At 47.8% G+C, this 13,871-nt stretch overlaps 1 protein-coding gene across 3 annotated transcripts in view; it reads right to left on the reverse strand.

Moving 5' to 3' along the window:
- The window catches only part of RGS12 (regulator of G protein signaling 12), a 424,812-nt gene extending 422,848 nt beyond the window's left edge, over window positions 1–1,964 (reverse strand). For 2 of the 3 annotated variants that reach the window (XM_029591953.1, XM_029591969.1), the window contains exon 1: window positions 1,756–1,964. The gene's annotated coding sequence lies outside the window, so the exon portion shown is untranslated. The remainder of the gene's footprint in view (window positions 1–1,755) is intronic. The other variant, XM_029591961.1, reaches the window with a different exon arrangement.
- Window positions 1,965–13,871: the final 11,907 nt, after the last annotated feature.

A 13,871-nucleotide genomic window follows, 5' to 3' on the forward strand; every position in this document is an offset into this window, starting at 1 on the left:
ACAAACACACACACACAGACCACATCAAAGAGGGAGAGACATAGGCAAGTAGGCCCAAACAACCAAACCACATCACCTTACACAGAGTACACACCACAGGTCACAACACAAAAAGACAGACATTCCAACCTAGACAAGCTGAAAGAGAGTGACACCACACCATCATGCACAGAGAGATAAAACAGATCAGACCACTCCACAACTCTCACTATTTCTGTAACACCCCCCCCCCAAGCAAATTAAGGAGAGAGGAAATAATCACAGCAGTTTTGCAAATTGGTCAGAAGGGGGATGAAACAGAAAGAACCAACGAACAACAAATAAAACGGCCAAGCAAATGGATATGCCTTAAGGGGCAGATTTTAAAAGCCCTACGTGCGTAAATCCAGCTGGGGTTACGCGCGCCGAGCCTATTTTGCATAGGTCTGACAACACGCGCATGTCATGGGGCTTGAGAAAAGGGGCGGAGCCAGAGGCCTCCGTAGGGCCTCTAGGCTGGTGCGCGCAACCTACGTCTGCCCGGAGGCAGGCGCAACTTGCAAAACAAAGGTATGGGGGGGGGGGGGGGGGTTAGGTAGGGGAAGGGGGGGGGAAGGTGGGGGGGGTGGAGGGAACAGGGAAAGCCATCGAGGGCTCCCCTAGGGCACGGCGCGCCCAAGGTGCACAAATGTGCACCCCCCCCGCGCATGTTATAAAATCGGGCATAGATTTGTGCGCGCCGGGTTGCGTGCACAAATCTACACCCGCGCGCATAGGTATTAAAACCTGCCCTTAAGTTTTCTTCTCCATCTCCTGCATCTGAGACACACTGTGGCCCATTTCCCCACCATGGAGTCTCAGATGAGACAGCAGTTCTAGGAATTCCTCCTTAAAGCTGCTAATCTCAGTTGAGGGTCAGGACAACCACTGGAGACATCCAGTTTAAGACTCAATGTTTCTTCTTCTCGGCACTCGGGTTCCCATTCATATTCTTGCTTCTCTCGGCATAAAGTCTGCGATGGAACTCTCAGTCAGGGTGCCCTGGGCATTGCGATCTCAAGGCTGCCACTAAGAAGGCAGAAGAGGGTACTTGCTACTGAGCAGCTTTTATAATGCTCTGGCTGTGCATCAGCTCTCTCCTTTCCAGAGCCTCTGGGGAGCAAGACTCAGCGCGGCAACTTTGTTTTTTTAAAAAGTGTTTGACCCAGAGCAGTCGAAGCCCCCCCAGAGTACTGCTCACAGCCGCACACAGTTTGATCTGGAGAGAGACTTTTGACCTCTGGACTGTTCTACAGTTGCAGCAAAGTGCATGCTGGTATTTGTAGTCCCTTTCCTACTTTACACTTCAAATGGTACCAGAATTACAGGTAATGAAGTGCAGCCAGAGGTTGGGATGCAGGAGAGGAGAGAATAAAACGGATTTTTTTTTTTTTTTAAATGCACATTCTTCAAAGTAAAATTGTGAATGCCAAGACCGACCCAAAGTCCGCCCTGCACAGCTACTGGGAGCTTGGAAGCAGAGGCGCCCGGAGAAAGAGCGTCCTGCAAAGTGGGCTGGGGGTAAGGGAGGGGGCTCAGGGTTCCGTCACAAGTCAAACTGATGTGAAATCCGCGGAGGAAAATACAATTAAAACACGAAACAACTTTTTCCACTAATCGCTTTCTTTCCTGCAGCTACTGCCAATAGAGAACTGGGCGTTGGTGCTCCATCGCACTGGCGCAAGCAAAGCGTCCCGGAGGGAAGGGGGGGGGGGGTTGGCCGGTGCCCGCACTCACCCTACCCGGCCAACAGGTCCTCGCCGGCAGCACAGCAGCCTCTCCAACTTCTTGCCCCCATCAACTAAAGCTCGGCTCCCACAGACACCACCTTCTCCCTCCCGTCGCTGGGGTTACGGTCGCGTTGCTATAGAACGAGAAAGCCCATTGGCTAGCGGGACTGTCAATCGCAAAGAAACTCGCCGTCGCGCCCCGCCCCTCCTCTCCGAACCGGGCAATGCGGGATTCGAATTCGATGCTCGAAAGAGCTGTATGCAAGACACTAAGTTGAAAATAGTTATGAGGTTTGGGGTGGGGGGTGTTGCTTATTTAAAAAAAGGCGTGGCCCCTTTAAGACCCAGTGGTGGTGTGTTGTTGGCCTGGGAGTATCAGAAGCAGTCTCCGGACGACGACGACGACGACTATAAAAAAGAAGAAAAAAAAGCCACCTCTTTCTCAGGCCGGACCAACGGTAGACGTCAATGGTATTGCACAAACTGCGGTCCGGAGTGAAACAGGCTGGGCTGCAAGAAAAAGTGTCCCCACAAAGGGAGGGTTGCCGCTTCTGAATACGGGTAGTTGTAGCAGTGTTGTCAAACTTGATGATTTTGTCGCTATTTTTTGAACCTGAGGGAGCATGTAGAATAGGGAGCTAGTTTAGCTATTTTTTCAAACAATTTAGCCACAAATCTAAGGACTTTCTCACAGCTCTAAAATTTCCATCGGGTTCCCTACTACGGAGCAGAACAGTGCACGAGACAGAAAGCCCTCCTCTGCCTAGAGTGCCTCGGGCCTCTGGTTAGAATGCTGCGCTTGCTGCTCCTTCCCCCTAGCCGCAGCCCCTTCACCCCTCAGAGCAGCTCCGCTCGTTTAGTCCCCCCCCCCGGTCGTGGAGAAGGATGAAGTTAGGGCGGAGTGTGCTCTCTGTTGGAAGAAGGAACAAACCGCAACCAGTCCTCTCTCCCCCCCGAAAAAAAAAAAAGCAGGAGCTACAACTTTATTGTCATTTTGTGACAGACTGAGAGCAGTTGTAGAACACACAACAAGGAGAGGGCTGTGTTTTTATGATCCGTAACCCTTTTTTTTTTTTTTTCTTCACTGTGCTGCTAGAAGTCAGGGGGAAGTTCTCTGCCCTGCTAGCCAAGCCTCTGGGGGAGCTGGCTGGGCTAATCTCTGTGAAAAATAGTGGGCCGAATGTGGCCAGAATGAATGTAGACAGTGAGTGTCCTGAAGAAGAGGGAGGAGACAGTGCACAAATGGCTGCTGAAGGCTGAATATAGGCTGAAAGCAAGTGCAAGAACTTAGTATGATGATGCTGTAGTGCCCTTGGTAGCCAGTCCAGGGGAGAGGACGCAGGGGTGGTAATTTTTAAACAGGTGCTCACGCACATGTGCTCACATTCGTTAACCTGCACCCAGGAGCGCAGCTATTTTATAACATAGGCGCATATAGGCACACATGTAAAATAGTCTGACCACAATTTTAAGTGGGCATGCACCTATGCACACAAATGCTGCCTCTGCGTAAGTGGGGGATTTTAAGAGACGCGTGACAATGCCATTACCAGTTCATTTCCTAGTCACCCAGATAAGGAACAGGACTTCCAAATCCCCCTCCCCCCCCACCTAGTTTACTAGCTTCCCTTTTCTCCTGTTAGCCCTGACCCTTAAAACCCCACTGATCTGTCTATTTAACTTTATTGTAAAACTTGCACATCATTCATAGCAGAAGTAAAGTTATGTGGCAGGGGACCCTGGTGCATTCCTGTGCCTGTAAGTATTTATGCTCTAATTTCATTGTGAAATCCAGAAATGCCCATGCCCTGCCCAGACCATATCCACACCCCATCCCTTTTTTTTTTTTTTGGAACTTTGCATTTGTGCGTATAGCAGAAAATACGCACGTTACCGGACAGCTTTTAAAATCTGCTCGGCGCATGCCGACCTGACTTGTGTGCAAATCTCCTGGTTTTGGCGCACATCGGGCCTTTTAAAATTCACCTAAAAGCGAGCATATGAGCTGCATGTGTGTCACTGCCAGAGAGTGTGTGTGTGTGTATCAATGTCTAACCATGTCAGAGAAAGTGTCTGTGTGTTAGTTTCTGAGAGAGCAAGAGTGGGTGTTTGTGTGTGAGCAACCTTGCCAATCTACACCAATCTTAGTGACCAGCTGTGCTGATGCCACCGCACAACAAAGCAGCTTTAGCTACATTTTAGCCAAGCTGGAAACTTTTCACAATGGATCTAGGGACTTTGTTCAAGTAGGAGTTGGCAGCATTGGGTGGCAGGGGCTGGGTCTGACTTGGGACAGTCAGAAACCAGAGGGTGTGGCTCAGATTTGAGGGCAAGGATTCCTTCATATAGCAGGGGTGGTGCTGCACTTTTGTAAAATTGTCATGCCAAGTGGAATCTTACTTGAGCATATAAAAGCAGACTGGGATTGCAGGGGGTAAACCCTGCCAGAAGTGATAGGTAGGAGGCAATGATAGCAGCTGCTGGGAAGAGGAGGGTAGCTATGTTTACAGAATAGTTTTCTATGAAAATCTTGAAAGAGGAGGCAGCTGGTATCTTGCCTAGGGGCTGTTTAAGAGGTGTTAGAAAGAACTTTCAAATGCTACTATTTTGCATTGGCAGCAGTGATTTAGTATTGAAACAGAACTCATCTTAACATTTTTCATGTTGATTTCACTGGTAACAATCAATCAGAGCAGTCTTTATGAAAAATTATTTTTTTCTGAAAGGAAAGCAACATGTAAATTATGAGACAACCCCGTGTTACTTCTATACGTATAGTAGAACAGGGTTTTAGCTTTAGCAAGTGTACAAAAATACCTTTCCTTATTTAAATAATTGATCTTGGTTGCCAGTGCCTTAAACCTTTAAATGCAGAGTAAAAAATGAATTTTTTGGCGCTATGTTTACAGAAATGGGTGGCCTCCCGATCACGGAGGCGCAAGCGCTGCAAATAACCGGGCACCCGATGCACCTGTGCTGATGGCCGCCCCCCCCCGCTGCGCCCTGTGACGTACTTGAGCATGGTGGGAAGGGAGGTGTCCGACCCCCTTCCCCTCCGCATGCCAGCATCAATGGCCCCGGCCTTGTGTCGACAGCGCTGCGGTGCATTGATGACACACTCCCCCCCCCCCCCCCCCTCCGATTGGCCCGACATCAGGGGGCGGCGACGTCATCAAAGCGCGCCCCGGTGCTGGGCCACTTGATTGGTTGGAGGGGAGCACCTATTGCTGACGTTGGGGGAGGCAACCAGCGGGCAATTTAAATCCCACAGACACCCTCGAGCCAGCCTCTTTCCTTCTTGGCCATCAAACTGAGCCATTTCAGAGCCGTTTCATGTGTCTCAATTGGATCCTCATTGGTGAGTCCCTTTAATAACAAATTTTAAAAGAGAAAAAGGGGTTTCTCGGGAGCAAGAGCTCTTTATCTTTGATATTCCATAGGAGCTCTTTAAATTAATTGACTTCCGTTAAGGAAGTTTGAGCTGTTGCCCCTCCCCAGGGTACTTTGGGTCGGGTCCTGCCTCTTAGTCACAAATTTAGCGCATACTCCGGCTGTTTCCTGCCGCTCCAAAAAAAAAAGTTCCTTTTAGGTTAATTTAATTGGCTCGCGTTTCGGCCGATAAAATGTTAGGAGGTACTGCCAACATTTGTACAGATGTCCCTGAGGTCCAACTCCTCGGCAGGCCCCAGTACAGTGCGCTATAGGGGTTTTAGCTACCCCCATCGCCAAGGTGCCCACTGGCGTGGAACTCTGGTTCCGACCCCGTGGTCCTCACACCCGCTGGCATCTCTGACCACAGGGGAGCTAGAAGCCGATGGGGAGGAGGTTAGGCATCCGGGCCTCCTCAAGGAGCAAAAATTTCCATCAAGGGAACCGCAAACCGTGGAGCTAGGACCCAAAAGACCCCGAGCAGAAAGCATAATTCGGTAAAAAATAGGGGTTGTGGAGGAAAAGCATTGGAGGGCAGCAGCACTGGTGCCCTCAGCACAGATATCACGCAGTTTACCCCCGAGGAAATGAAGGATAGGGCAGCCATTCAGATGTAAATTGGCTCACCTATCCTTACTAATGCGCTACCTGATGCAGGTGCGCAAAGTCCTGCAGGCCGTGCAGAACATGCCTCAGCATCTCCTCATGAGCCCAGCTTCAGGAACTCCCTTAGCCCTAGCAAGAGGCGGTACAGGTCCCCATCTTGGCTGGCTCCATGTTCACTGTCCGAGCGTTTCCACACCAGCCCGTACAACTGGCCCTCCTACGACCGTAACCCCTTTGGGGACCCAGCTGGCCCTCACATTACTGGGGATACAGGCCTTACAAGATCGACCCACAGCCCAGGTGGGACAGCTGGTCTCACTGTTCCCCTTCTGTTTTCCGATCTCCACTGTACTCTCATTAGGATCCCGAATGGGGACAGGAGTTCGGAGGGCACAGTCTTTTACCCGAACAATGCAGAGGTAGCCATGGTCGCGACAAAAAAGGGGAAATGGTGATCCATGCCGCCCACAAAGAATGGGAAATGGCGATCCATGCCGCCAAAGACAATGCTCTTTGTCAGCACACTCAGCTGAGTCCCATCACAGCGTCACCGATCACAGATCCATGACGCCGTAGCTGCTGCTACGGACCCCGCCACTGCCAGCATGGCCAGATGAGGAGTAGAGTAAGTTGCATGATTATAGCATAGAAGTTCCCCCAAAGGAACACGCAGGCCGGGAAAGGCGCAAGCAACTTAGGCACAGGCACTCATCTTACTCTTTCTCGCTTAGTGGCTTGTCAAGTTAATTCTCCTCTTCCTCCCGTAGTTCAGGTCCTGCCTCTGCTGCTCGCAGGCAGGAGAGGGAGAACGCCGTCTGCCCCTGCATGCTGGTGCAATCGGAACACAAATTGTGGGAACTAGTGCTTAGGCCCCTTAGGCGTCGCATCAGATACAGGCACTACATTGATTGGTTCCACTTGATGGAGGGGCATAGGAGGCGGGGCTAGACCAAGCAGAAGAGGAGAAAGGAACTAGAAGCAGCCAAGCCCATGCAAAGAGAGATCATTAATTGGGCACATACCTTCACTAGTTTGACCTCAGTTGTGCGTTCTGAGCCTACTACAATGCAGCCCATGCCATCATACTTTGACACTATCTTGGGCGCATAGAAAGAGTACAGTAGGTTCACATGGCTCAACTACAACGAGGCCTTCCACAAGAGAATGGCTAGTAGATTCGCCATGTCATGGGGAAGACACGACATCAGCCTTTGGCTCACAGAAATGTCTAATTGGGCCGTGGATGCAAAAGTCAGTTCTCGGCCCTTTTGTAGTGAGCTGGCATGCGGCGGACAGGCCTAGCATGCGCAAGGCACAAGCGGTGAATGCTGGAAATTCAACCGAGGCACTTGCTCTGCGACAGATTGCAGATTTAAACACATCTGCAGCCGATGTGCTGCACCACACCAGACCAACAAATGTCCACGCAGCGATAAGTGAGAAAAAGGAACATGCCTTTGCCGCAACCCCTGTGAGCTGGCAAGCGATGCTTTCCTGGTTGGCCTGCTATTGCAATAGGGCCACGGCAAATACTGTACTGAGCGGTTTCCGAGAGGGTTTCCTTATTCCCCACACGGGTCAGCCACAATCCGCTAAGGTAGCCAACGCATTCTGGCTGACATAGTCCGGGAAAAAATCGGAAAGGAGGTTCAGCTGGGGTGCATAGCTGACCCGTTCACTTAGCCTCCCTTATAGCACCTGGTGCCCTCCCTGCTAGCAGTCGTTTCCAAGAGGGAGCCCAGAAAATATATGCTCATACATAACCTCTCTCACCCACTCGGAGCTTCTGTGAAAGACCATATCCCCGTGGAATACTGCTCAGTGCAACATCCTTCGACACTACGTTGACCTTACTAAAATCCTGTGACCAGGGCACCCTCATGGCTAAAGCAGACATGGAGTCTGCATTTAGGCTGTTCCCAGTGCACCCGAGCAGTTTCCATTTGCTCGGCTTCCAATTTAATGGTGCCTTTTACTACAACAATGTCTGCCAATGGGATTGCTTGATCTCCTGCGCTTATTTCAAGACCTTCAGTGCATTCTTTCATTGAGTGACTGAAGAGGTTTCTGGGCTAGCATCACTAGTTCACTATCTAGATGACTTCCTATTCATAGGGAAAAAGGGATTCGCTGGAATTCATTGAGATGTTCCACACATTTCGTGATTTGGCGAGCAGATTTGGCATCTTGCTGGCAGAAGACAAGTTCCTTGGTCTGGTAACTGCCCTCACTTTCCTGGGGATTGAGCTTGATTCCACGCATATAGAATCCAGGCTGCCGTGTCATAAAGTGGTGAAACTGTCAGAGTTGGTGGCCGCCACCTTGCGCGGCAGGAAAGACACACAGACACATAAGGTCCTTTATAGGCAGCCTCGCCTTCACTGGTGCAGATTATTCTCATGGGAAGGATATTCCTGCGTCATTTGATTCGGTCCATGGTAAGACTGATTCATGGCCATCACCACTTGCGGGTTAGCAGGCCCATCAAGGAGGACCTGAAGCTTTGGTCAAAGTTCCTCAGGGACTTCAATGGTGTTTCAGCCTGGCTCCCAAGGCCAGTGAGCAGCAGTGCCCTTCAGTTACACTCTAACCCATCAGGTGGCATCAGTTTTGGTGTCTATTTTAGGGGTGATTGGTGTGCAGTGCACTGGCCGGTCAGCTGGACTGGTCACGGCCTAACCAAGAGTATCTATTTCCCATCATTGTTGCTGTGCATATCTGGGGCAGTGCTCTTAGCCGCCAATGAGTGGTGCTATGGTGTGACAATGAGGCAGTAGTTCAATTAACAATCAGATCTCTAAGTGCCTCCTGGTGGCAGAGTTGCTGAGGGAATGCGTTTTATGCTGCCTACACATCAACATTGTTGCGAGAGCGAAGCATGTTCCTGGAATGCGCAATGAGATAGCTGACTCTCTCTCGCTGCAAGTGGTCCCTGTTCAGGAAGCTGGAGCTGCAAGCTGAACCAAACGGTGGGGAGGTCCCAGAACAGCTTTGGTCCTTCAGAACTGGACTGCGTGCAAGATGCTGCAAAGATGACTTGCCCCAGCTACATGGAGCTCATATGTCTGCAACTACAGCAAAGTGAAGGTGTTTCTCATTGCAAACTGCTAGTCCAGCCACCGGGTTCCAGAGGACCTCTTGATTAGATATATCGTTCACACCAAGCAGCAGGGACTGTCCAGGAACATGGTTCATTCACACCTAGCAGCCCTAGCATTCTTCTCAAAGCTCGAAACGGATCGCGCTAAGCGCAATTTTATGGTGCAAAGGGTGATGCTAGGCTGGGCCATAGAATCACTGCCATGGCAAGACGCTCGAAGACCACTAACGTATGACCTGCTGCTACAACTGTGGCACGTTTTGCCTGAGGTAGCCTCTGATGAGTTCAAGACTGTGCTTTTTCAGGTTGCCTTCATGCTGGCATTTTTCGGTGCCCTGCACATCAGTGAGTTTACAGCACCGTCACATAAGGCATCTCCAGCTGTGGGGCTTGCTGGGGGAGGACGTCGGCATCACAGGTGGCACCCTGTACCTAAAGTTGAGGCAGTCTAAGACTGACCAGAGTGCCCGTGGCCACGTTATCACACTGTCAGCGGTCAGGGATCTGGAGCCCGGTGTGGTCGTAACCCAATATCTGGCTATACGCCGAAAAGTGGGCGGTTTATTTTAGCTACACCGTGAAAAATCCCCTTTTCGGCAGTGTTCAAGAAAGCCCTAGCTGAGGCGGGGCTTCAGAGCAAATGTTTTGGCACTCACTCATTCTACCTCAGGGTCGCTTCCAGTGCCGCTGCCACCACCGGGATTCCGCAGGAAGCGATTCAGCGATTGGGTCGATGGAGGTCGGGAGCCTACATATCTTATGTTAGGCACAAGGACAGTTACCCTGCGCTTGCATCTGGCTGGGCGCCCATCCTGACTTAGTTTTTCTATTTCTCTTGCAGCTGGCGTCCAGTGTCGCTCTGTGTGAATTATCGGCACCTCATTCATCTCGCATGCACGAAGAAGAGCCATCGAAGGGAAGTTTGGGCATGACTTGGGCTTTCGCTGAAAAGTTGCACAATTGATTGGCTGGGTCAGGGAGGCATGCGTTGGCATCAGCTATGGCCTACGCAGTCAAGAAGAGCATGTGCAGCCGCCCAACCTAATCATCATTCACCTTGGCAGCAATGACTTAGGCAAAGGATTCGGCATCGCTCTAATGAACCTGCTTGCCATGAATGATCAGTGTCTGGTCTGCGCTCAGGGTTTCAAGAGATCGAGGCTGTTATGTGGGGAGGGGCTTCGGCAAGGCTTGCATTGTGGCGGCTGGGCCAGGATCCCCTCCAGCAGATGGGATATGGCAGTGGGCTTGATTTGTGGTGGGTCCAAGCTGGGATCCTATCCGGTTCTTGGCAGTCACAACGCCTGTTCCGGGGGCTCGCTGGGTGCAAGACCCTGCAGTTCCGCTTGGGCAGATATTAGAGTACAGACACCTGTCTGACCGCGATTTTGTAAACATTATTGAACGGACTCAGCGCTTATTTAGTCTCCCATAATTAGGGATTTTAATAAACTGCTTCGGCCTTTGTATCCAAGTCTTGTGTCGTGTTTTCCTTGTGTGTAAGTGGGGGAGCCCAGCGGGGTTGGGGCAGGGGGAGAATAAGAGCCCACAGGTGTCCGGACTGTCCGGTTATTGTTTTCCGTGAAAATCTTTAAAGAGGAAGCAGCTGGTATCTTGCATAGGGGCTGTTTAAGAGCTGTTAGAAAGAACTTTCAAATGCTACTATTTTACATTGGCTGTAGTGATTTAGTATTGAAACAGAGCCCCTCTTAAAAGTTTTCTTGTTGATTATGACTTATGAGGAAAGATTAAAGAAGCTAAATATGTAAACCCTGGAGGAAAGGAGGAGCAGGGGTGATATGATACAGATGTTCAGATTGAAAGGTTTTAATGATCCAAAGTCAATGACAAACCTTTTCCGTTGGAAAAAAATCAGCAGAACCAGGGGTCACGATTTAAAACTCCAGGGAGGAAGAACCAATATCAGGAAGTATTTCTTCACGGAGAGGGTGGTGGATGCCTGGAACGCCCTTCCGGAAGAAGTGGTGAAGACCAAAACTGTGAAGGATTTCAAAGGGGCGAGGGATAAACACTGTGGATCCATAAAGTCTGGAGGATGGGAATGAAGAGAAGAGGTATGGGGGTGGCTTGCGGGAATGATGGCTACTACCTGGTGATTGATACCCTTATTCAATAAACGTTCACACGGTTAATGCGACTCCAACATTGCTCTATGCTTCAACAGAAAGAGGAAATGTGGAAGAGAGGATTTGCATTCAGGCAACAACCAACAAGGTAGTACAGTCTGGGTAAACAAATAAGCGTGGGAGTAGCTTGCTTGTTGTGACGGTTACTACCCCAAACCAATTAAGACTGATACTTCACTTTCAATGCGTATCCAGTGTAGATCTCTGCTTCAACGGCAGGGGGGAATGAAGAAAAAGAGGATTTACATTCAGACAACAACCAACAAGGATTGAATTGCACAGTCTGGGTAAACAAATAAGCGTGGGAGTAGCTTGCTGCTTGTTGCGGTTATTACCCCGAACCAATTAAGCCTGTTACTTCACTTGGAAAGCATATCCAGCGCAGCTCACTGCTTCAATGGCAGGGAGCATGAAGAAAAGAGGATTTATAATCAGACAACAACCAACAAGGACTGAATTGCACAATCTAGGTAAACAAATAGCGTGGGAGTAGCTTGCTTATTGCGGCAGTTACTACCCCTAACAAATTAAGCCTTATACTTCACTTTGAATGCATATCCAGCGCAGCTCACTGCTTCAATGGCAGGGAGGAATGAAGAAATAGGATTTACATCCAGACAACATCTAACAAGGCATTGATCTGAGCAGTATGAGTATACAAACATCGGGGTAACTTGCTCGATACGACAGTTACTACCCTCAAACATTAAGCCTTATACTTCACTTTGATGCAGCTCCAACACTGCTCTCTACATCAATGACGGGGGTGGAAGGAAATTAGAATCAAAAAGTTACCAATAAGGGCCCTGAACTCAGCGGTCGGAGTAACAGATAAGTATGAGAAAATAAATGTGAAAGCTTGCTGGGCAGACTGGATGGGCCTATTGGTCTTCTTCTGCCGTCATTTCTATGTTTCTATGTATGTTTCTATGATTTCACTGGTAACGAACATTCAGAGCAGTCTTGCAGAAAATTAATTTTTTTCTGAAAGGAAAGCAACATGTATATTATCAAACCACCCTGCATAACTTGTATAAGTGTAGTAGCTCAGGGTTTTAGCTTTAGCAAGTGTACAAAAATACCTTTCCTTATTTAAATAATTGATCTTGGTTGCCAGTGCCTTAAACCTTTAAATGTAGAGTTAAAAAATTAGTTATTTTCATTACAGGTTCAGGTGAGTATCATTGAATTTGTGGGAGACTTATGAAAATGGTTTGATCATCTGAACTTTCAGGAAAATATTCTCTTTTACAAACTATAACAATTAGGGAACTATAATATTCACAGTACCTGAATGTAATCTACTTTGAAGTGCCAAAAAGTGGAATATAAATCAAAATAATGTTAAAAATTAGCTAAGTTGTTTATCTCTGTAAGTTTAGTACTGCTTTAAACTTTTCACAGAGCACAGAACTTCATCTGTGATGAAAGTTCTGTGGAAAATGTTTTTATCATTAATGGAATTTAAAATAAAAATAATGAAATATTAGGAATTCAGCTACTGGAGAGATCTAAACAGAAGCTGATTGGTTGGAAAATACTGATGCAAGGACATAAGATGATATATCTTACAACCAAGGCCCATTGAGCTCAGCATGCTGTCTCCTAACAGTGGCTAGTTAGGATCGCAAATATCCAGTAGATTAAAAAAGGTAGGTCTAGTTCTTGAATAAGGTAATATATGTTTAAAAAAAAAAAAGGAAACTAACACCTAATTAGAACTAAGTTAACCGGCTGTGTATTCATTTTATCCAGTGGCTAGTAGAAGTTCATTTTTACTCAGTAAGGGACCGATGCAATAAAGTGCCCCCAGCCCAGCTCGCAGGTTAATGAGTGTTTGGACGCAAGTTTAGGACGTGCGACCATAACCCCCAATGCAATAAGGGGATCTGCATTCAAAACGCACATAGCTAATAGCGCTCACCATCTGTAAATTCCATGTAGATGAGGCTATTAGCTATTACACCGTGATGCAAAAAATTCCCGTGAGCCCAAGGAGCACTTCTGAACCCGTAAAATGTTACACCTGCCCGTCAAGGGCTCAACTTAAAAACAAAAGGCTGTTTTTCTGTGGCTTCTCCTACTTAGTGTCATCATTCCGGATTGATTTGTATTGTATACAGGAATTCCGGTATATAAAAATTAAAAATAAATAAATAAATAAATCATCCTACTTAGTATCACCGCGAGACTAAGTAGTAAGAACCACAATATAAAATGGATGCTCGTGGACTCTGAATGTCACGGATGTGCTAGGGACGCATCCTTTTTTAGCACAGCAGCTCATTTGCTTATTGCATCGGATGTCCAGGCGAGGTAATGTATGTACATTAAAAAAAAAACATGCACCCAGTTTGGACACATGTTTTTAGCACTTCCATATTGCATCGGCCTGGAAAAGAATAGAACTTTGGGCAGAGATGAAGAGTGTTATGAAGGAAGAAGATGCTATGTTGGTGCTTTAAAACAGGTATGTACTACTGAAAGTGCTTAGGGCAGTAAAGAATTAGAACATCCTAGATCACAAAAGTTGTTCTGTGATTCATAGGAACATGTTGAATTGCTAGTAGTAACTGATTGGTCCTAACTTTTTTAAAGTACTTTAAATTACTAGGCAAGATTATTTGGTTTATTATTTATTTAGTTTTATTTTGAAAGCTAGATTTATAGAGGTCTGTCTGCCAAGGGATTTGTCTGGATAACTTGTCAGTTACCCAAACAAACCATAAGGTTTAAATTCCCAGTTCTTACAATTGAATACATTTTAGCCATGTAAGTCATTATCCGTATAAAATTTATCTGGATAAGTTGAAGGCATTCTGGGGGCATTTTGGGACAGAG

Source organism: Rhinatrema bivittatum, chromosome 1, assembly GCF_901001135.1.
Source record: "Rhinatrema bivittatum chromosome 1, aRhiBiv1.1, whole genome shotgun sequence".
NCBI classification, from domain to species: domain Eukaryota; kingdom Metazoa; phylum Chordata; class Amphibia; order Gymnophiona; family Rhinatrematidae; genus Rhinatrema; species Rhinatrema bivittatum.